This window comes from Eretmochelys imbricata, chromosome 1 (assembly GCF_965152235.1).
Source record: "Eretmochelys imbricata isolate rEreImb1 chromosome 1, rEreImb1.hap1, whole genome shotgun sequence".
Taxonomy (NCBI): Eukaryota; Metazoa; Chordata; order Testudines; family Cheloniidae; genus Eretmochelys; species Eretmochelys imbricata.
In genome coordinates this window covers 234,771,614-234,793,657 of record NC_135572.1, presented here as the reverse complement: position 1 = coordinate 234,793,657, position 22,044 = coordinate 234,771,614, and the positions used below count along the sequence as shown (strand labels likewise).

Below are 22,044 nucleotides of genomic sequence, written 5' to 3'. Positions count from 1 at the left end.
TTGGGGCGACAAAACTAACTTTTTCTTATGGAAGGGGCCCCCGAAATTGCTTTACCCCAGGCCCCCTAGATCCTCTGGCCAGCACTGCTCCATCTTTTCATATTCTCTGTACGTATATATAGCTTCTTACTCTATGTTCCATTCTACGCATCCGATGAAGTGAGCTGTAGCCCACGAAAGCTTATGCTCAAATGAATTTGTTAGTCTCTAAGGTGCCACAAGTCCTCCTGTTCTTCTTGCCTAGCCAAGTCCTCGAGCACAGAAAGGGAAACAGATGCTGCATCCTCTCATGTGGTGGCTGGTAGTGAGGCAACTGTGCTTCTTCAGCACTCCTTGGAGTTACCAGAGGGCCTAGCACAGGGGTGGCCAATCTATGGCTCCGGAGCCACATGCGGCTCTTCAGAAGTTAATATGCGGCTCCTTGTATAGGCATCGACTCCAGGGCTGGAGCTACAGGTGCCAACTTTCCAATGTGCCGGGGGTGCTCACTGCTCAACCCCTGGCTCTGCCACAGGCCAGACCCCCAACTCCACCCCTTCCTGCCCCGTCTCCTGAGCCTGCCGTGCCCTCGCTCCTCCCCCTCCCCAGAGCCTCCTGCACGACACAAAACAGGTGATCGGGAGGTGTGGAGAGGGAGTGGGAGGCATTGGCATTGGCGGGGCTGCCAGTGGGTGGGAGACACTGGGAGCCAGGGCAGGAGCGGAGAAGCTGATGTGGGGCTGCTGACGTATTACTGTGGCTCTTTGGCAATGTACATTGGTAAATTCTGGCTCCTTCTCAGGCTTAGGTTGGCCACTCCTGGCCTAATAGGTGCATGAATTGTGGCTCTCTACCACTTCCATCTGCCCTCAAAGGTGGCACCCCGGTGATGTGCCACAGTCCAGCTTCTTAACTGCTTTGCTGTCCTCTGGAATGAAAGACACTATACCAAGTGTTGTTACTGGTTCATAGCAAAGAAACAAAAAACCCCTGAAGTGGATACTACAGTTACTTTTAATTAATAGAAACAACCACCTCTTTGTAGATTTGTACCCCACAGCTATCTTTCAATGTAGCACTTTTGCCTAATAGCAGTATACTGCATATATGGAATACACAGCAATTTCTGTAGAGAAGCACAAAATCAATCTTATTCAGTGAGACATGACACTTATTTATGGGGCTATCTGAATTAAGCTTTGAGAGAGTTTTTAATCAATTGCAAAGAAAGGTGCCATCTCCCATAACAAAAAATTATTTTTCTAGGACGCTGGTCACCATCTTCCAGGCTTCATAAGGGACCAGTCAGTCTTTTAATCCACAAATGTTGTTCAGCACATTTTCCTACCTCATTATATGTGCATTTAATATTTAGATGAGAGACCTTTCTTCCCATTCTTAATTAATGTATAAGGCAGGGAGATTAGACTTTAAAATCTTTAACCAGAGAAACAGCTGACCGGAGAGACCTTAGATTTCATTTCCAGCTAAGTCCAAGAGCAACAGTTCAAACGAGAGGAAATTTCACTGCAAGACCATTCAGAGAATACATCAATCATCATCAATAAGGAAGCCACAGCATTTGTAGGAAATATCTACTGTGTATTAAATGTGATAACCATCATTAATAAAGAGGCTGAGACAGAACAAAGAAGCCAGGATAGTCAAAAAGTTTTCAGTAATTTGGCACATTCTCAGCCTTGCTGCAATTGCAAGTGTGCACAGCAACAACACTTGGCCTTGTGTAAAGTTTGAGAGACATTTAATAACAAGCAATAATACATTAAACTTCACATTTAGCAGAGAGCAGAGAACAGAAGACAGTACAGGCACATATCATGACTCACTAAATGTCCCACAGAAATCTGGGCTTGTTATATCTCTTGGCTTTTGAGTGCTTTATTTCACTGTCTTAACACTGAATTAAATGTTATGGGGCTTTGTATTTAATTTCTCTGATGTTTTACAGAAATGAGTGAGGATGAGGAAAAATGGAGGTGTCATGTACAGTCAGCTTAAAAAAAAGTTCTAATGTTTATCACTTGGAAAAAACAAAACTTTCAAACTTAGTTTTCCCTCATCAATTAAATCTATATAACAAGGCAATTTATATGACTATAAAATGTCAGTCCAAACTTGTAACTGAGAAATGGAAATTGGAACTCGGTATACACCGATATCATGGTGATGGGCTTAGTATAAGAACCTAAAATGGAACAGAATGAGTTTTTAATTAACTAGCTATATGTACGTGTCTCCCTTTGACCTTTACTAGATGGACGAAGAGATGTTCAACTCATATTCACATGTGTCAGAGGCCTAAAGGTGCTATGAGCTGAAGGAGAGTTTTCCTTCAACTCAAGCTGTAGGAATCTGTGCTTCTGGAGTAGGGAGATCCAGATGCTTTCTTAGAGTGGTTTTTATACAGGTCAATAAATACATTCAAGCAGATGTAGGTATCTAGGTAAGTGGTCTAAATAACTAAATACACAGTGTCTTCTGGTGTGGTGTAACTCTATACAATGTTGTACTTAAGTTATCCTTGCAATATTGTTCTATCCAGTTCGGAGATCATGTTTTTGGATCACAGTTCAATCTCTGTTGCAGCTGCGAAATTCTGAGTCGACAACATTCAGTGCCATGTGTCACACATGTGTTACAATAATATATAACCATTAATGTATCGTACCAGAATGATGTCTAGGTAGTTATTGCGATGCACTAGTATAAATGGGAGAGGTGCAGAGAAAAGACCAGGCCTGGGGATTTGCCCAGGAACTCCTCAGGGTAGAATATTTACAATATTTACAGGACAAGAGGGGAGAGGAGATGAGCTTGACTTATTAAATTGATCATCCCTAACAAGAGAGGAAACTGTCAACTTCCTTTTGTGTAATAATGCTGCTGCAATGAAACGGTTATCCACAGAGCCACAATGGAACTTCTCAGGAAAAACTGGTGACACAGAAACAAGGAAATGAGGTGGTGACTTTACAACTCCACCTGAGATATCTGGCAGATTCTGTGTCTTGGTGAGCTGTGCTCAAAGTGGAAACAGGAGGGAGAAGGATGAAGGAATGGGAGAAGAAGTGTCTTTTCAGAGCTGCCCCATCTCCAGTCTAATTAAGAGCAGCCTCAGGGCTGTTCTAACTTCTCTTTGGCTGTAATGACCTCTAAAGGATTGTGGCAGCCAAAAATAGCTGGAATGCAACAGAATTACAACCACACCCCCCATGTCAGGGGTAAGAGGGAGGCTGGTGTAAAATCTACCATAAATGCAGTGGAATTAATTGTGGGGGAGAGCTCATTGCTCTTAATCATTGACTTTTCTCTCCTTTTAAATTTTAATTTAATGCCAGAAAGTAACAGACCCTTTCAAGTTCATCTGCAGCTCATTAGCTCTCCAATTTATTCAACAAAAACAAAAGCAGCCTATATGGCAACCATTATTTCAGAAATCCACAGCTGAACGTTAAAACCTTGGCAAAGTTGGGGGCCTTCTAATTACCTGCACAAAATTGCTTTTTAAATATTGTTTTGGGTAGTTCATGCTTTTGAAAGGTGTCAAGCCCAGGAGACAGAAATCCTCTTTTAAAATACAGAGAATAGAGACAGCGCAGGCCTTGACTGGTCATCATCCTACCAAGTGCCACAATCTGCCCTACAGGGGCCACCTGTAGGGGGTCAAGAGAGTCGCTGTCATAAATAGAAAGGGAAGGGTAAAACCCCTTTAAAATCCCTCCTGGCCAGAGGAAAAATCCTTTCACCTGTAAAGGGTTAAGAAGCTAAGATAACCTCGCTGGCACCTGACCAAAATGACCAATGAGGAGACAAGATACTTTCAAAAGCTGGAGGGAGGGAGAGACAAAGGGTCTGTCTGGGTGATGCTTTTGCCGGGGACAGAACAGGAATGGAGTCTTAGAACTCAGTGAGTAATCTAGCTAGACATGTGTTAAATTATGATTTCTTTAAATGGCTGAGAATTAAGCTGTGTTGAATAGAATGGATATTCCTGTCTGTGTGTCTTTTTGTAACTTGAGGGTTTGCCTAGAGGGATTCTCTGTTTTGAATCTAATTACCCTGTAAGATATTTACCATCCTGATTTTACAGAGGTGATTCTTTTTTACTTTTATTAAAACCCTTCTTTTCAGAAACGGAATGCTTTTTCACTGTTCTTAAGATCCAAGGGTTTGGGTCTGTGGTCACCTATGCAAATTGGTGAGGATTTTTACCAAACCTTCCCCAGGAAGTGGGGTGCAAGGGTTGGGAGGATTTGGGGGAGGAAAGACTTTCCAAACAACGCTTTCCTAATAAATAAACCCAGATAAACGTTTGGTGATGGCAGTGGAAGTCCAAGGGCAAACTTGGGGAAGTTTTAATCTAAGCTGGTAAAAGTAAGCTTAGGTGGTTTTCATGCAGGTCCCCACATCTGTACCCTAGAGTTCAGAGTGGGGAAGAAACCTTGACAGTAGCTCTCTCTCTAAGCCATAGACTAATCCTGCAAGGTGCTGAACAACTGTAGTAGAAGGCACTCTGCTCCTAGGAGGATCAGGCACTTAACCCTTGGCACCTCTGCTAACAAGTTCATTTTGATACTTATACTGCTTTTTGTTAGTCTCTAAGGCGCCACAAGTACTCCTTTTCTTTTTGCTTTTGTGATGTAGACAAATCCAGTGGGAAGGACTGAGACCTAACTCATTTCACACAACCATGAGACGGTAACAAATTTCTATCATTCTTGTCCTTGGCTGGACTTACATCAGACTTACAGAATAAAGAGGCTGTATAAATACCATTGACAAGCTGGAGGATATTTAATGAGACACTTGCTAATTCTAAAAGCACTGGAGACTTTGAAAAATTTATTATGGGGCTATTGCTTCTCCGACTAAAATTTATGGCAAAACTCTCACTTTAATAGGAGCAGAACTGGGCCCTTTATTACAATGGAATTAGATCAGGGATTCAAGAGAACCAATTCCACGCACAGTACAGAACACAGCATGAGAGAGCTTAGTGAGAACACTCTGCCACTAATAGATTTTGCTTCTAAATGAACAAAATGGAATTAGGAGTTCAGATTATAAATCTCAATATACCAAAAGTCAATTATATGATTATGAGACCTGTGTAATAAATAAATCCTAATTACAACAATTCATTGCAATGATTCATTTGCATGGATTTTACTCTCATTATAGACAAGATTTATGTCAGCTGGTATGCAGTCAATGTATCCTTTTACCTGTATTAGATTTTATATCAAGTATTCATTTGAGAGAACTGGCTCCAGACCCATATAATGACAGGTTAGGAATTGTTTATAATTAATGCTTTCAAAAAGCAAAAAATCACTGGCTAAAAAGAAATGTCAGAATATATATATTTGCTTCAAAGGAAAACTTTTTTAAAGAAAAGGTGATTTCTATTTGGTGGATAACTACTCTGTTGGCAGTTATCACTTATACAATAGAGAAGAAAAATAATCTCACTCTGATCTGGTGGTTTGAGCAAGGAACTGGGAGTCATGTCTCCCGGGCTTCATCCCCAATTCTGCCATGAGTTACTGTAAACCGTGGGACATAAGACAAGTCATTTCACCAATCTGTGCCTCAGTTTCATCATCTGTAAAATGGGTTTAGTAATATGATTTTACTGAGATGTTTGAAGGTTAATTAAATTATTTGTGAAGCTCTTCAAGATTTTAGGATTAAAAGCAGTCAAGACATGTAGGTGATTTTTATTACACTTCATTTTGGTTTTGAGTTAGCAAAGTACTCTGCAAGTGATAAACTGCTCTTTTAGTCATATATTCTCAAAATATTCAAATTTAACAAAGCCTACCCTGGGCTATAGACACTCTTTGTATTAAAAAGGTACAACTAGCACAAAACCAGAATGGCACATTTGTCCCGACCGCATATCAGACATCAGCTAGTCAGCATATTAGAAACCAAAAGCACCCAGGCTTCCCTCCAAAAAGCTCACCCCAATCACTTCTGCGATCCCAAAAAGACAGACTTTGCAACAATCTCAGAAGATCAAGAAAATCAGGACATTTCAGACCATGTGGGAATCACCAAAATGAGAGGCCTTCACAGAGGACATCTTGCCAATAGCTTCTTCTCTGATATATCAAGGAGCATGGGCATGAACACCTCTACCAATCCTAACCATGATAATACAGCCTGGGAAGAGAAGTGCCCGCTCAGGCAGGAAGGTCCAAGCCACTTTAAAAAAAAGTTATACTTCACCAGAAATATCTCATCCTTCTTCTGGTAAAAATGTTGGTAGAAAAGAAAAAAGGACAGACCAGTGGCTAGTGGGCTAGCCTAGACCATGCAAGACCCATGTTCAATTCCTTCCTCTGCCAAAGACTTCTTGTGTGACCTTGGGCATATCACTTAGTCTCTAGTGCCTCCCTTGCCCATCTGTAAAATGGGAATACCACCATTGCCTTACCTCACACGTGTGTTGCAAGGATAAACACATTAAAGATTATGGGGTGTTTAAATAGTACATTAATGGAGTGCCATATAAGCATTTAAGACAGATAGACCAATTTTCTTTGAAAATGAAGAAAATCCATGGGCTCATCCAAGTGTAAAAATATATATCTTTCACGTTTTAAAAGTATAATGTAAGATTATGTAGATTTGGAATTTGAAGAGAGTTCCACTCTGCAAATTATATATATGTGTGGCCCCTTTAGTAATGAGCACCATCAACACTCACTAACTACAGTAGATGTTGAGGGAATTCAGCGCTGTGAACTCAAAAAAGAGAGAGAGACTGAAATAACAAGCAAATATTGCAATAAAGAGAGTGAGCATTAATTTTTTTCCCTGGGTTGCTCTGGATTTTTCTTCTATCTAATCATACCAAATAATTGAAAGAAACACTGAACTTATTACAGGAGCTTCCAATACTGAGAGAAAAAGATACTGAATAAATGAGCAGAACATGAGACAGGTTTTCCTGTGCTGCGGATCCTGACTCCAGTATTTGACTTTTCATGGATGTTCCACTGACGTAAATGGAAGATCCGTACAGGAAGGGAAAACAGAATATTAATAAAAATATGAGAGGATAACTTTGCTTAAATTAGACCAAGTGTTTTTCAAACAGTTCATCACGTTTATGGGGGGTCATGTGGCACTGAAAGTTTTATTACCATCTAAAGCAAAGAAAATCTTGCTCCCTGGCTCTCCTCACATCTTTACCCTTCAAGGTCAAGTATTCGCTGTCAAAATACATCCACAACAATAAGCCTATATAATTGATCATTGAAACTTTTTTTTTTACTCTTACTTTTACAGTAAATGGAAAGGGGTTCCCAATTGTTTTGATTTCAAATAAGGGTCACCAACATGAAAGGGTTAAAACACACTGAGCTGGGGTAAGCAATCAACTCTGCAGCAGTTGCACCATGAACACCTGATTGCCAATAGATGGTAATTGATTTTCCTGTATTTGTCACCTTTCTAAACATGACTGAATGGTGCTCAGATTGCTGTGACTCCATTTTTACAGCTGTCTGAATTCAATATATTCTCTCTAGAATCCATCGGTAGTTTTCAGTACACACCTTAAATGTAATTGCTCTGGTATTGCTAGATAACTTTTGATTTGAAATAGCATGTGAGCCTGTGGCCCATCATCACTGTGGCCATTAAGATCAACTACAGGTGGTGTCCTTCCTGTGAAAAGGGAGAGGGGAAGGATATACGCATCTTTTCGTTCTAGAATAGAAAACCTCTCCTGCTAAGCACTGTAAATACTGCTGTGATCTAACATTTCCAAACAAGACTAAGGCTTCTAAGGGCTCATCTACATAATGGGGTAATGCACTATGAGGGACGGGGGGGGGGGAGTGATTACGAGAGCACACTAATGTACTGTGCATTAATTGGTCCAGGCAGACCCTGCTGATGCACACCAAAGATTCCCTAGTGTGCTTTAACATGGTGCTATTTATATGTTAAAGCGCACTAGGGAACCTTTGGTGCGCATCAGCAGGGTCTAAGTGAACCTATTAATGTCCAGTACATTAGTGCACTTTAGAAGCCAGACTACAGTAGAGTGCATTACCCCACCATGTAGACAAACCATAAGAAACTTCCGAGATCATCTTCAGGTGATCACTTCAGAGTAATATTCTTAAAATTTAAAAGTGACATCAAAATCAGTGAAAAGTAAGGTTCAGTTCTGCAGAACTAAATGGTATCTGACAAAGGAAACTACATCCTGGAAACAAACATCCTTCCCTATGCCACTGCTAATTTCCTTCCTACATAACGCAGCTACAAGTGAAGTTTGTTCACCTTTGTAACAATCACACCCATCTTTTGTATTTGTAAGTCTCCTATCACCAATCACATGCCTACTCACTCACTCAACTCCCAAAATAATGGTATTGATATTGCATAAAAGAAAAAAACAAACAAACATGAAAACCCAGGATTCAACTGAGACTGCTCAAGACCACTGAACAGTCACCACATAGAAACAACTTTTGGTTACTGTTACTGGCCTTGGCTAGATTTTTACCAGACATCTAGGTAGTAACTTTGGGGCCTAATCCTACATCCATTAAAGTCAATAGCTCAGAGTGCCCATCCTTTAATGAATGGTAAAAAGTACCTTATCAAAACAGTGATTCACTGGAATCAATGAGAGAGAATGAAATTTACATCCCATCCATCTGCCATTTAATTACAAAACTCCTTCTGGATCAATATGAATGTTGACAATCTCTCTCACTGGGGGGCTTTGGCAGGAAGGTGGTCCAGAGGTATCAAACGTGGAAAGAGAGGATGGGGGTTTCCATTTTTTCATGGATATGCAGAACCCTGTTAGTGTGCATTCGACTAACAGAAGAGCATCAGGATTACAATTTCAAAGCAAAGAAAAACAATCTGAAAAGGGTGAGACACTCTATAAGCTACGATTGACAGCAATTAATTTTTCATTAAAATGAATATATTATGGGTTGGGTTTTGTTTTGGTTGGTTTTTTTTTTATTGATTTAGCTGTTTATCATGATGTTGAAGGAATTCTATCAACAACAACATGTCTGTTTCTAGAAAGCATCTAAGAAATGCTGCCATCCCCTGAATTCACAGTTGTATTTGGTATTTTACGAAGTACACCCATCAATTTAAACAAGGGAAACAGCAGCCCAATAAGAGGGAGAGAAGGCTGGGGACAGGGGAAACTGTTTTTGTTTTAAAGAGTGGGGGAAATCCCACTACAAATCACTTTCTGATATTGTCCCTAAAAAGTCCCCTGACCTACTGATGATACACACATTAGTTTAATGCAGGTATTTTAAACAAGGTATTCTAAACAAGAAGTATTTTCTTAAACAGAGTTCATTCTTAATTTCTCAGTTGAACACAATGCTTTAAAAAAACTTGATGAAAAAATAAGAAATGGATTTTTTCCCCTATTTTTAATTCAAAGACAAGAATCCAGAAGGAGAATGAATGACTGAATTGTGAGATGGAAAGATTACTGGAAATATTAACTGAATTCACTGAGCCAAGACACAAACCTTATTGTAAGCGTGATCAGATTTTGCAATCTGCTCTCATGACTGCTACTCAAAATTCAAACCCTGTTCTAGCACCTACATGCATATAAAGTATGGCACTCAGTAAGCAGACACGGTTGTAATAGACAATTAGTTATAGTGGTTGAAAAACAATTTATCAAGCAAACAGATTAAATTTGATACACTTTTCCTCTGGCTGCAACAGACACACACGCACGACTTTCATTCACGGTGATTGCTCCTGTGTGGAGCCTGGGAGCGATGGCTTGGTACATTAAACATATACTCTGCAAGGTCAAATCTTTAATATTTTATAAAGGTATGATGCAAGGGAAGTGTATGAACGGGCTGTTTCAGTCAAAAAATAAAAAGGAATGGTAAATGGCAAGCAGTAGACATGAGGGATACAAAACCACGGACAGGGTAGTCAGTTATTCAAATACTTGTGAGAACAATAAAAGCCTGTTTTTGTTTTTTTTTTAAATCTACAGTAAAGGTAGCAATTAGAATTTTGCTCTCAGCTGCAAAGGAAAGACTGAGCCAAACTGCTTTCAGAATGCTCACCACTCACATCTTATCTTCTTGTTAGACCCATCCAAGCAGAAAGAAAGCAATAAGCATTCTCGAGAACAAATCACACAGCACATAAGAAGAAGCAGGTCTTGTGGGGAAGGCACTGGACTAATGTGCAGGAAATCTGGGTTCAGTTCCTGGCTCTGTCACAGGCTTCTTTAGTGATCTCAAAAAAAAAAAAAAAAAACAACAACAACAAAAAAACCCACAACTTGGTTAGATGCCACGAAGTAAGTGGCAATGCCTTAATCATATGCGTGTTGTAAAGGTCACTAGGACCTCTTCCATCCTTATCAAGGGGAGTGCTAACCTTCTCTCCTTTCATACAACTCAAGCAAGGCATTTTATCTGGCTGCGCCTCAGTTCCCAATCTGTAAAAATGGCGGTAAGAATACTTCCTTTCTCCCTCTCTTTGGCTGCCTTGTTTATTTAGATTGTAAAATGATCAGAGCAGGGATATTCTTTTCACTTACTAGGTGTTTCTGCAATACAATCACATTGGGGCCCTGATCTCAGCTATGTCATTGTCATATAGACAATAAATATTAAAGAATAAAATTATAAAATAAATAAGTGCAAGGAAAGACTTGCTTACTGAACAAAATCAACCACCCAAGGCAGTATACACTAAGAAAATACTCTACAGTCTCATTCTGCCCTTTCATTCCCTGGGGGACCTTGCATTGATGTCAGTGACAAAGCAGCATGCCAGACCAAGGCCCTTTGTAACTGCGGGGACACACACACACACACACACACACACACACGCATCATTAGTTGGTACGAGATGCTGAGAAGTTTGGGTCCCCATTCGTGGCAAAGCAGTCATCTGAGAAATGTTGGGTACTTGGGAAATACATGTGAACATTTAAAAGCTCTTAGCCTAAGGCGACAAAGGACTGGAGATCCTCCATGGATGTCCTCTAGCTGCCAGGCTGGGCCAACAACAAAAGTTCATCTACAGGCACAGGATGGGCGAATACACCAGTACTCAGACGGCATTCAGCTTTGGGAGCCTACTGTTTGGATGTTATCTGGGAACATGTGAATTCAGAAAAATGTAAAGACAAAATAAGAGGGCTAAAATGTGAATTGCAATGGCAGCTTCAACACCACAAGGCAGACGGAGGAGAAAGTATATTTTAAAAAGTTATTACAGGCATGGTTGCAAAATGGCTGAGTCACAGATCACATGATTAATGACCAAATTCAAACGATGTCCTAATTGGAGGTGTAAGTAACATAGTAATAAGTGGATATAATTTAACCACAATGAAGAGCAGTAAGGTAGGACTGTTATACAGGTAAGTGACAAAAAGAAAGGAGAAGCTGCTTCATTGTACACCTTCTTACACTCTCCTTTTGTTGGCTTTTTTGCCATAACTCCACACTTCTGGCACCACCTCGTGGTGTAAATTGCACCCATTTACCTTCAACATATACCAATGTGCAATTTACTCCACCATTTATAGGTCACCTCTGGATTTGACCCCAAGAGTGTCATGGCATGCTCTTGTGAGACTTAAATGTACCCCAAGCCTCTACGCTTGTTTTGTCACCAAGCACTTGGAGCTGATAGTATCAGGAAAACAATTGAGAAATATGTAGCCAAATAAGACCAAGATTCAGGATATTTGGGAAATTAAGTATGAAAAAAAGAGCAAGAAAAGATCTGAATACAACAGAAAGTAGGTAAAATGCACAAAAAATCCTCCAACCCTTCTCTGTGGTCCTTTGAACTAGGGTAGAACTCTCATGGATTTCAATGGGAGATGTTCGTGTGAATAGAGGACAGTATAAAAGAAAGCTCACCCATCCCGACTACAGACGCCCATCCCTTCTTGTTTTCGGTGAGGTAGTTAAATGAATTAACGCATCATTTGATTACAGAGTGTATTTGAGTGGACAGTGCTAAATAAGTCTAATGGGAGTGTGCATGCATAGTAATTGGTGGAGGAAGAGAAGGAGAAGAGGTAGACGGTAAGTGTGCATCTTATAAATTGGCTGCCTGTTAGCAACAGAGCAGAGGAGGCTAAAGGTACAACAGTGACCTGAACCTATTCCAAATCTTGTGCTTCATAGGTTGAAAGCCAGCATTTCAAATCTACTCTCACATCCACAGTCTTGTTTTGCAGAGGCTAGTTGACATCTCAGTACCTTTGGCATATTCATTTCCTCCCACAGTCAAGCTGAGCGTTCTTTGCAGTACATCAGCTGTTAAACTGTCTTGAAGACTAAGAGTCACATGTCGCTTCGCCGTCACTATTGTTGTACTGTCTAAGTAATGAAAGCATTTGTCAGAAACCTTGTGGCAAGTTGACATACATGAAGGAAAATACCTTTATGCCAAATAGCCCTGGCTAGACAGGCCTTCCTTCTCGACGGGGCAAAAAGCTTAGTAAGTTTCCAGCAAATAAAAAAAGGATTAAACATTTATATGGATAAGGATAATGTCTGTAGCACTCTACCCAGCACAGAAACTAGTCTAAATCCTGATGTTTCAGGGAGAAGCTGCAATCAGGGAGAAAGTACCCCAAACAGTACTGGAAAATTAGTTGCACTTTTTTGGCTGGCAGTGGTAATGAGGGAGATGTGAGGAGAAAATTAGCCTTTCCTCTAAAAAGGACCAGTTATTGGCTACTGGTGGAGAGAACAGTATGTTGGACCCTGAGTTTTTTTGCTGTTGTAATTATGTTCAGATCCATAACACAATAGCACAAGAGGCTGGGGGCGAAGGGCACAAAGCAATAATTATTTTTAACAAGACCAAACTTAGGCAAAATCTTACAGCTGGCACTTTTCTTTTTGTATTTTTTCCAAGCATATGTTCTTGGCTGGACTGAGACTGCAAAACACACACACACACACACTAGCCCAGTAGCCCAGCAAGTGAGGGTGCTCAGCCAGAGACCTCATAAATTGAGCAAACTAGAGGAGCTAACCTCACAAGACTTCACATCAGCCCAGCAAGCTAGAGACTGCAGAATCAGAGGCCTGTAGCTTAACATCAGGCCAGAAAATGAAAGGGGTTGAGCTAATAACTTCACAAATGTGCATGATTTATTATCATCCCAGCAAGGCTATATGCAGAACATGAGACCACAAGGAAACATGTTCATTATCATCCCCGCAGGACAGAGTTCCTGGATAAGTAACTTCACTGCAGTTTACCCCTTCACATCAGAGCAGCAAGCTAAAGATATACCAGCTGCCTCCCAAAACTCTGTGCCTTGACATCAGCCCAGAGATGCTGAGCAGCTGTTATACAAGATGGGAGCATGGGAGAGTGACCCTCATTCTCCGATGCTGAAAGCTTCCTCTCCTGAGTTTGGGGGAAACCAGCTCTTCCTCCTGCTGCTTGTCATTGGCCAGTGAGATTAAGACCCTCATAGAGGGAGGATAGGGAGCAATAGGCAAAGCTGGTGATGAGGCATTCATAGAATTCTCAGCCTTCCCACCAGTAGGAGGAACAGCACTGGTGCCAGGACCTATGTTATCTGCCTCCTTTTCTTCTTTCCCACTGCTGGTTTCCTCCTTCACTCAAAGTCAGAGGCAGATCCTGTTCCTACAGCTCTTCCCCACCCCCAGGGGAAACACGACTCTTCTATATGCCTTCCTCTAGCCAGAATCTAGGGGAAACAGAGTGGCCCTGTCAGTTCCCTCTTCCTTCCTAGAAGCCCATAGAGGAGAATACGAGTAGAGGAGGTTGCTGAGAGCATAAGGGATGTTTCCCCCTACAATGCTTTTCTGGGTGTAAGCTTGCTTGAGGACACAGACTCCTTCCAGATACAGGACTCCATTCTCTTCCCTGTTCTATGTCATGCCATACAAGTGATGCAGCGTCACATAACATCACACAACCCCTTCCTGCTTTGATCTAAGTTAGCCCATCCTTTGTATCATTACTCTCCGCAGTAACGGTCAAATACATGCAGAATGCCAAGATATGTTATGTGCTCAGTTGTTCCTCAGACGTATATAGTAATTGTAGCAGTGAATGCAAGAAGACAGAAGGATGAAGAAAATTCTATACAAAACAAAGGTGACATTATTATCAGCAGCAATTAGTCAATTAACCAAGTTAATGGAGTTCTATTTATCCCCTTTACAGTACGATTTTTGATGCTCTATTTGGAGCCCAGAAGTCAGCACAACAATGCACTGAACAGTTAAAAACTGTTATATCTTTACACATGGTAAACATGTTTGGAGTCTTTTAACCTCCACAAACTAACAGTTTATCAGGACCAAGGACAGGTCTTAGCATCACTAATTGCTGGCTGATTTTATGTTTTATTTACTCTATTTACTTAGAAGTCAGTGATAAGCAACTAATAAAAAAGATCTTTGCCTGGGTTTGCTGGGTACTGCATCAATTGCTATTCAAAGTTATCCAAATGTCTCGAATATTCAAGTATTCTCTGAATATTAGATGTGCTATAGACTTTGCTTTAGATTAGCTCTATTTCAGCATGGCTATTTAGAATGAACCATATCAAATGCACTACACTGGGATAACCTCCTAAAGATTCTCCTTATGTGACAGAGAACTCAAGAGACTGCTTTCTCCACTACTTCTACTGCAAAAGTCCTTATCTATCCCAACAGAATCATCCTTCTGCTTTTTGGTTGCAACATCACTGGGTCATCTCTCTCTCGGGTGCATAGAAGAGTTATGTGAATGTGTCACCCAGACATTATGGTGATAACAGACCCAACACTTTTTATGTTATTAAAACAAAGTTAATTGCTTACCAATTCACACAAACTAGTTTTTTCACTGAATAACTGAAAATGGTACAAACAAAGTGCACTATTCTTGGAAACTGCATTTACCTATATTTAAGAACACACTTTACTTCCCTTTCAAAATGTAAAGAACAGCAACTGATCTTCATTGAACAGGTATATGACGTTCCAGCCAAATTAAACCTTTTAAACTGCTTTTTCACTGTTCTTCAAAAAGACACTTTCACAAAAGAGAGACACTCTCTATTATCATGATGCAATATATCAGGAACCACATGTGTACCTTCAGAATTTCTTCTACACAGGTAAGATAGACACAATCCTACACAAAGAGGATAGCACATACAATCAAGAAAGAGACTGATCTTCACTCTAAGAGACGTGAACCTACACTACAGCATTAGGAAGACATATGTTCAAACCACTGCTTTGGACCTTTTGTTGCTTTTGATTCCAATGGGAGGTCTGTTTATGAGACTGGCTCCAGGGCCAGCTCTAAGAGAAAAAATTGAGAAGTGGTAAAACTACTGTTAAACTGAAACAATAAATTGTTTTGTTGACAATATTAATGCAGATGGCTTGAATGCAAGATTATGCACACACATTTCACAACAAAATCAGACCTTTCTGCACTGCAGACATGACTCTTCACTGGTTTCCTTTTAGATCAACTGAACGTAAAATCCCACAAACTGCACTGCAATGCTTTGACTCTGAAGAGGGATTCTGCAAAAGGGTAGCTGGAAAAATGGAACCACAAACTTTCCTATTGTATTCCTTTGAGCAGCTTCAAATCAAGTTTGCTCTATTCAAAAGTTTTGGTTTGCTTTTTAATACAAACAAAGCAAACTACGTCTGATCTCTGAAAATCAAGCCAAACTTTTCTTGTTTTCTATCATCACAAGCCACTGTGACCAAATCAAGGTGAGCTATAGTTGTAGTTAATATAGATGGACACTTACAAGTATATTTCTATACTGGTCAAGGTTACTGAGGAAGATGCACAAGCAGGGAAGAACCCAGACTGACTTTAAATTCATGGTTGAGTTTTTGTCTTCATTAGGAAAAAGAATCTCTTCTCAACTGTAAGCTGAACACATTTACCTTTCACTGAAACATAAACATGGAAATTTGTAATGCTATTCTACAGTCATTTTCCCAGTAGAACCATGCCTTCAAATGAATTTGTTACACCAAACACTCTGCCAGGTCATCAACACCTACTGCTATCGCACCATGATTTCAGAGCAGCGAGGAGGGTGAGCAACTGACAGCAGAGGCCATATGTTAATGTAACAGATTAAAATGACCTCTATTTTTAGTGTTTATAATCTTTACAAACAATTTAAAATATCTTTGCAACCTGAGAAACAACCACATTTTGTTTTTAGTTGTTTCCCCATCTGTACATGGAGAATTTTAATAACTCGCTACTATAACAAACAGAGAGACACATACACACATGGTTATTATAGATGCGTATCATACACACACTCCATATGTAACCACATACACACACACAAATAGCTCATCATTAGCATGCAGCAGACCAACGGTTACAGCTGAATCTCACATTTACCCTGCTCCATTTTCAACAGCTGCACGGCCAGGCTTAAAGCAGACATGACCCAGCAGATCTAGGGTCATACTGATCTTTGGTTCTCCCTATGACATTTTCCTTTTGTTTGCCAGGACGAAACTATCACCAGCTTTTGTTATGGGTTAATCATAAAGTAAATATTTTCCTACTCCTGTGATAGTGTATGTTTTTTGTTAACATAGAACCATCACTGAAAATTAGGATTTGCCCAAAGTGTTCTAATTCGTTACACTGGGGTTTCCAATTCAATTTAGCAAATGTTAATTATGTTTTGCTTTGCAATTATCTTTTGTAGAAAGGGTGTGTTAAAGTGTTAGCTCATCCTTACAAGACGATGCAGTAATTTTGTTTTAAAGTTGAATGTGCACAACAGAGACTGTAGTGCTCAAGGCAGGCAATGTGTGGACAGAACACCTAGCAGCAGTGCAAGCTTCTTGCCCTTCATATTTGCTTCAATTCTTACCTGGAAGGACCTGCTCTACAGGGGACTGGGTTGTTCAGCCCTCATGCCCATTCAGTCCTCTACAGACACTGCCCACAGACACCAGTTCATGGCAGCTATAACACGGGGCTTGGGACATGGGAACTTTCCACTGAACACTGGATAGAAGCCACTGAATTCAACAGTTCTCACAATCAGCCATCACAGGGTAACAAGCTTTCATTTGCTACTGTTCAGAGCTGAATTTGAACCAATCACTCAGGGATTGTCTACACTAGAAAATTAGATCGACAAAGCTATACCGCTGAGGGCTGTGAAAATTCCACAGCCCTGAATGATGTCCTGGCAATGAATTGCCATACATAACAGGTACATGAGATACATCTCAGGCTAGGCTGCTTGCTTGCCGATATATCTTTTCTTATAAGTTTCCTATGGGTTAGATTATTTGTTTTATTATAATAGGTTTATATTAGAGTATATTTTGGCTATAACACAGGCGACCTGCCGGCTACATCCTGTATGGTGATCTAAGGCAAAGTTAGCGTACATATGTTTGGGACCTTTCACCTAGATAGATGGTGATGAGCTAAAGCAAAAGGTCCATGTATGACTGCAACCTTTAACACAGAGGATGCGTTAAAGCAGGTTGGCATTGGGGCTTTCCTAATTTCCTACCCTTTTTAAAACTTAACAGATACACCACAACTTAGAAATAGCCGAAATAACAGGTTAGGACAGAAATAACAAATGTGATACCTAACCAGGAAAGGGCCATGGTAACAAATAGATGGATATGATAATAATTTGAGATCACTGATATACTAACTTATACGAAAAGGACACTCCAACATTAGTAAAGTGAGGAAATACAAAAAAGGAAAAGGGGAAAATCCCCTACTGAATATGCATCAAACATGATGGAATCAGCATAGGGGCAGTAACATATTATAAAACATATCAGTAACATATTATAAAAGTGGCATCCCATCATAGGGGCAGTAGGAGAGAGAGATATAGTCTTTGGGAGAAGCCAGAATGATGGCCACTGATGATGATGGGGAAGGTGATGAGGAAGATGATGGCTGACATTTCAGGTTGTTCTACAGGAGATGGTGTCAACATATGGATGTGCAGATGTACATTTTGTAGTATCTCTATCTTACTAAATTGGGGTGTTTGTGACTGTGCTAAATGTATTAATAAACTATACACCTCTACCCTTATATAACGCGACCCGATATAACACAAATTCAGACATAACGCGGTAAAGCAGAGCTCCGGGAGGACGAGGCTGCGCACTCCAGTGGATCAAAGCAAGTTCAATATAACTCAGTTTCACCTATAACGCGGTAAGACTTTTTGGCTCCCGAGGACAGGTGTATTTGTAAATATAAAAGACTTCCTATAGTGTGAGTGACGCAACTGTGCACATCAGGGCTCCCAACAATATAATACATTTCAATTGTACTGGCCCTGATCTTGGGGTAAGAACCTGGCAACCCTCAAAGTGATAAAAATCAATATAATTAATACATAATTTAAGATCATGCAACAAAGCCAACCTCAGTCTCCGCGTAGACAGCACTAGTTCAACACTGCCTCTTGGGGAGATGCATTTACAATAGCAACGGGAGAACGCTGGGCCTCTGTAGTGTTTTGGTGTAGACTTACTAATCCCATGAGGCATCTAGGCCACTCGTTTTCCAGTGAATTTCAATATGTAATCTCTTCATCCCAAACTCCAGAAACAGGTCATGGATGCACATTATAAAATCATCTGCTGTGTAAAAGGTTCTGTTAACAAGTGGTCTGGCCCCCATTCTCCTCAAGACAGGTGTACGTGATTACTACCAATATTTAGCATTACAGACCGAACCAGTAGCCCAGCCTATTGTTAAGGTTGCCTGATACTTCTCATTAAAAGACCCCTTTTCACTTGCTTATAGCTTGCCAGATTTTTAACCACTTGGGTTGAAATTTTCTATGCTGGGCATCTGCCTCAGGTTGAATTGTTTTGGAAAATTTCAACCAAAATGGTTGAGCCATTTCCAAGAACAAGACTAGGGAAAGATAATCAGTTTTGCCCAGGTTAAAAAATGGAGACTTTTTCTTTCAATGGCTTTAGTGTCCCCATACTTCGGAACAGGGATTTGAAATTTGGAGTGGGAAGGCTTTTATGTCAGGGATGAGCCTCTTGCCATCTTGTGAAAATCCACTCAAATTTGGCCACCTTACAAGCCTTTGGAAAAAAAAAATCACCGTTGCACGTGCTCAGTAAAGACCTGTTAGAGCTTAACACCTAAACTCACCTCCATGGGCACACTCCAGTTTCCATAGCTCTTAGCATTGACTAGACTGCGTATGCTCCATCTACGCAGAGTGGCCAAGCATGCTCTGAACCAGGACTATGGAGGTTACCCGTAATGGCTGCTCCCAGGTGCACAACTGAGAACAGGAAGCCTGTGTTCTCAGTGACCCCCCTGCTGGCACCCAAGCAGCCTGAGGGGGAGGGGAGGAAAGGTGCCTGATTCTAATGCAGAGGAGCAAAAGCTACAGCAGCAGGGAGTAAAAGGAGCAAACTGGGAAAAGGAGTCTGATGAGACTGGGACTGAAAAAAATCCAGTCCTATTTGTCTGGATTTGGGCACCAAAATCAGTGCATACTTTTGATCTTAACCTCTCTACGCCTCAGCTCCCCAGCTGAGAAATGCGGATAATATCAACCCACTCATTTAACAGGGGTTTTGTGAAGATAAATTCATTAATATTTGTGGAGCAAGCGGATACGATAGTGATAAAGCTCCACAGAAAAACCCATGAGGAAATTTTAATAATTTTGTCTTCATTACAAGATTTGAATAGGGTGTGTGCAATAATGAAGGCCACAAGCCACATATTGAGCAAGAAAGAGAAAACACCCATCCTCTGCACTGAATGAGGTGGGGTCCTCTGGAAAAAAACAGTCTGATCATGTAATTAAATACTGTATCATAATGCAGATGCACAAGGGAGCCGAATTAAGATTGCACAGACGACCTTAATTTTGGCATTTCCTAACTTCCAAGTGCTTCCAAGTGCAACCTTAATAATGGTCTTTTAACAAAGGCTTTTTGTGTGTGATTTCTATAGAGCTTTTGATGTCCAAAGAATTGTATAAATATTTACTAATTAATCCTCACAAGAGAGGAGATAGGTGGGCACTGATTTTCCCATTTATAAAATGGGGAAACGAAGTGAGAAAGTCAAAGTGACTTGCCCAAGATCATACAGATGAACCGGTGGTAGAGCCAAGATTAGAACGGAGGACCTCCTGACTCCACATCCTTTCCTGATTCCATTATATCACACTCCCTGACACCTCACCCCATGCTCATTGCTCCCGACCTGGCTAACAACATTAACATCAGCAATGTGGAAATGCTACATTCTTTTAGATCAACTGAAGTTGAATTCTCCCTTTTCCAAGTGCAAAAACTAAGGTTAAAAATTATGAGATCATCAAGATGTTGTACTGAGAGCCTTTATAGTTAGAAAGTCACATTCCTTAGTAGAATACCACACCCATTGGTCCAAATATATCCAGTGAAGCAAATGGTTTACACCAGGTCTAAATTTAGCCCATGGTGTTTTCTAGTGTTCTAATGGAATAAAGTGATCATAATTTTAACAGTCATGTAAGAAATCCTACTGATGGACAAAAAACAACTAGAGTGTTGAATAGGGAAAGGAAACATTTTCAGCAAAATTCCTAGTTTAGCCTCCCTGCCCCAAGAAATAACAACTAGTCTGTTCCAGGCTGAGCAAGCTGATTTCTCAACAACTAGTAAAAGTGTTACGAATGTAATTATTTCACATCTATACTTTAATATGTCTAGAGCCAAAAAGTGTCATACATAATTTATACAAATGGACAAATTCTCACTGTAGTCTGAGGGGAAGTGAGTATGCAACATTGTAATTGGACAGAAGCAGAATCAATAACAATTTTTACTGGAGGCCTAATGCCTAATTGAACTCCCAGCATCTCCTTGGAGAGGACCACTGCCATGCTCCATGAACCGTGCAAGCAATTATTCTGTACATTCACATTAGCTCCAGAGTAGACCAGGCTAAGTAAACTGCAGCAGCAACAAGCACCAATATGATTACCAGAGCTGGGTGATGCAAAGAGCTAAAATTCATGCCCCTTAAAAAAAAAATCACAGCACAGTGTTGAACTCAATAGTTTTGCTTCCCAGGGATTGGTGTGTAAATGTTGATCAGTTTGCTCCACACTGCTTTGTACCTCCATCTTTTGCTTGCAATTTGGCAACTGAACAAAAACAAACAACAAAATCTCACAGGCACTGAGACTAAACAGCAGAATTTTAGTTTGAGAGGAAACTATGAAATTTCAGAGGATTTTGCTGCAAACTAGAAACCATCCAAAGTTTGCTTGAAAACTCTGGGAACTTAGTACCTGGCATTTAGAATAAACACAGAGATCAGAAAGATGCTATCTGTGACATTAGCTGGATATGACAGTTTGTGATGAAACATATAACTCACCTAGTTTTAGGTGTTCAGAGATTTTGTTGCAACATTTCACATGACTAGTCTGGAGCTTGCTGGTTCTCATGTGTTCTGGACTCACCCTGAGAAAGTATCAGACTCTGAGGTGAAGACTGTTTGCAATCAGATGACTACACATTTTAATTACAATATGCTGGTGCTTTCTATTCATGAGGTAATTGCCTTATGTTGTTATGATGTTAACAGCAAGCAACCTTAGTTTCTTGCACTGAAACCTGTTCTCACCTCCTAATAGGTTACTGATTCTTTCTCTGCCTCCCTTTGCCCTGGTTATCTACTGCACTCATCCATATGCCCATAACAAACATGGGCACCTCAACATCTAAACCTCTCCCATCCTTGTCAAATCCCAATGCCCAAAAGAGACACCTGGGCCTTGAGGTCCTTTAGGTTAACAAAGTGGGGAACAGGCAGGATGTAGGGGGAGAATGCAAGGGAGTTACCTCCAGGATTGGCCTGGAGTTTCCAGGAATTAAAGATGAATCTTTAAAGATTATGGCATGTGATGAAATCTCCAGGAATACATCCAACCAAAATTGGCAACCTAAAAAGAGTGGCCAGGGAATAAAA

General features: G+C 40.4%; 1 protein-coding gene and 1 non-coding gene across 3 annotated transcripts in view; both read right to left on the bottom strand.

The window, feature by feature from the left end:
- Positions 1-22,044, bottom strand: part of KIAA0930 (KIAA0930 ortholog) — a 134,749-nt gene that overhangs the window by 55,737 nt on the left and 56,968 nt on the right. The gene's annotated exons all lie outside the window — the stretch shown is intronic.
- Positions 10,317-10,441, bottom strand: LOC144259741 (U6atac minor spliceosomal RNA). Its single transcript, XR_013344888.1, has one exon. It is a non-coding gene; the product is annotated as a U6atac minor spliceosomal RNA (small nuclear RNA).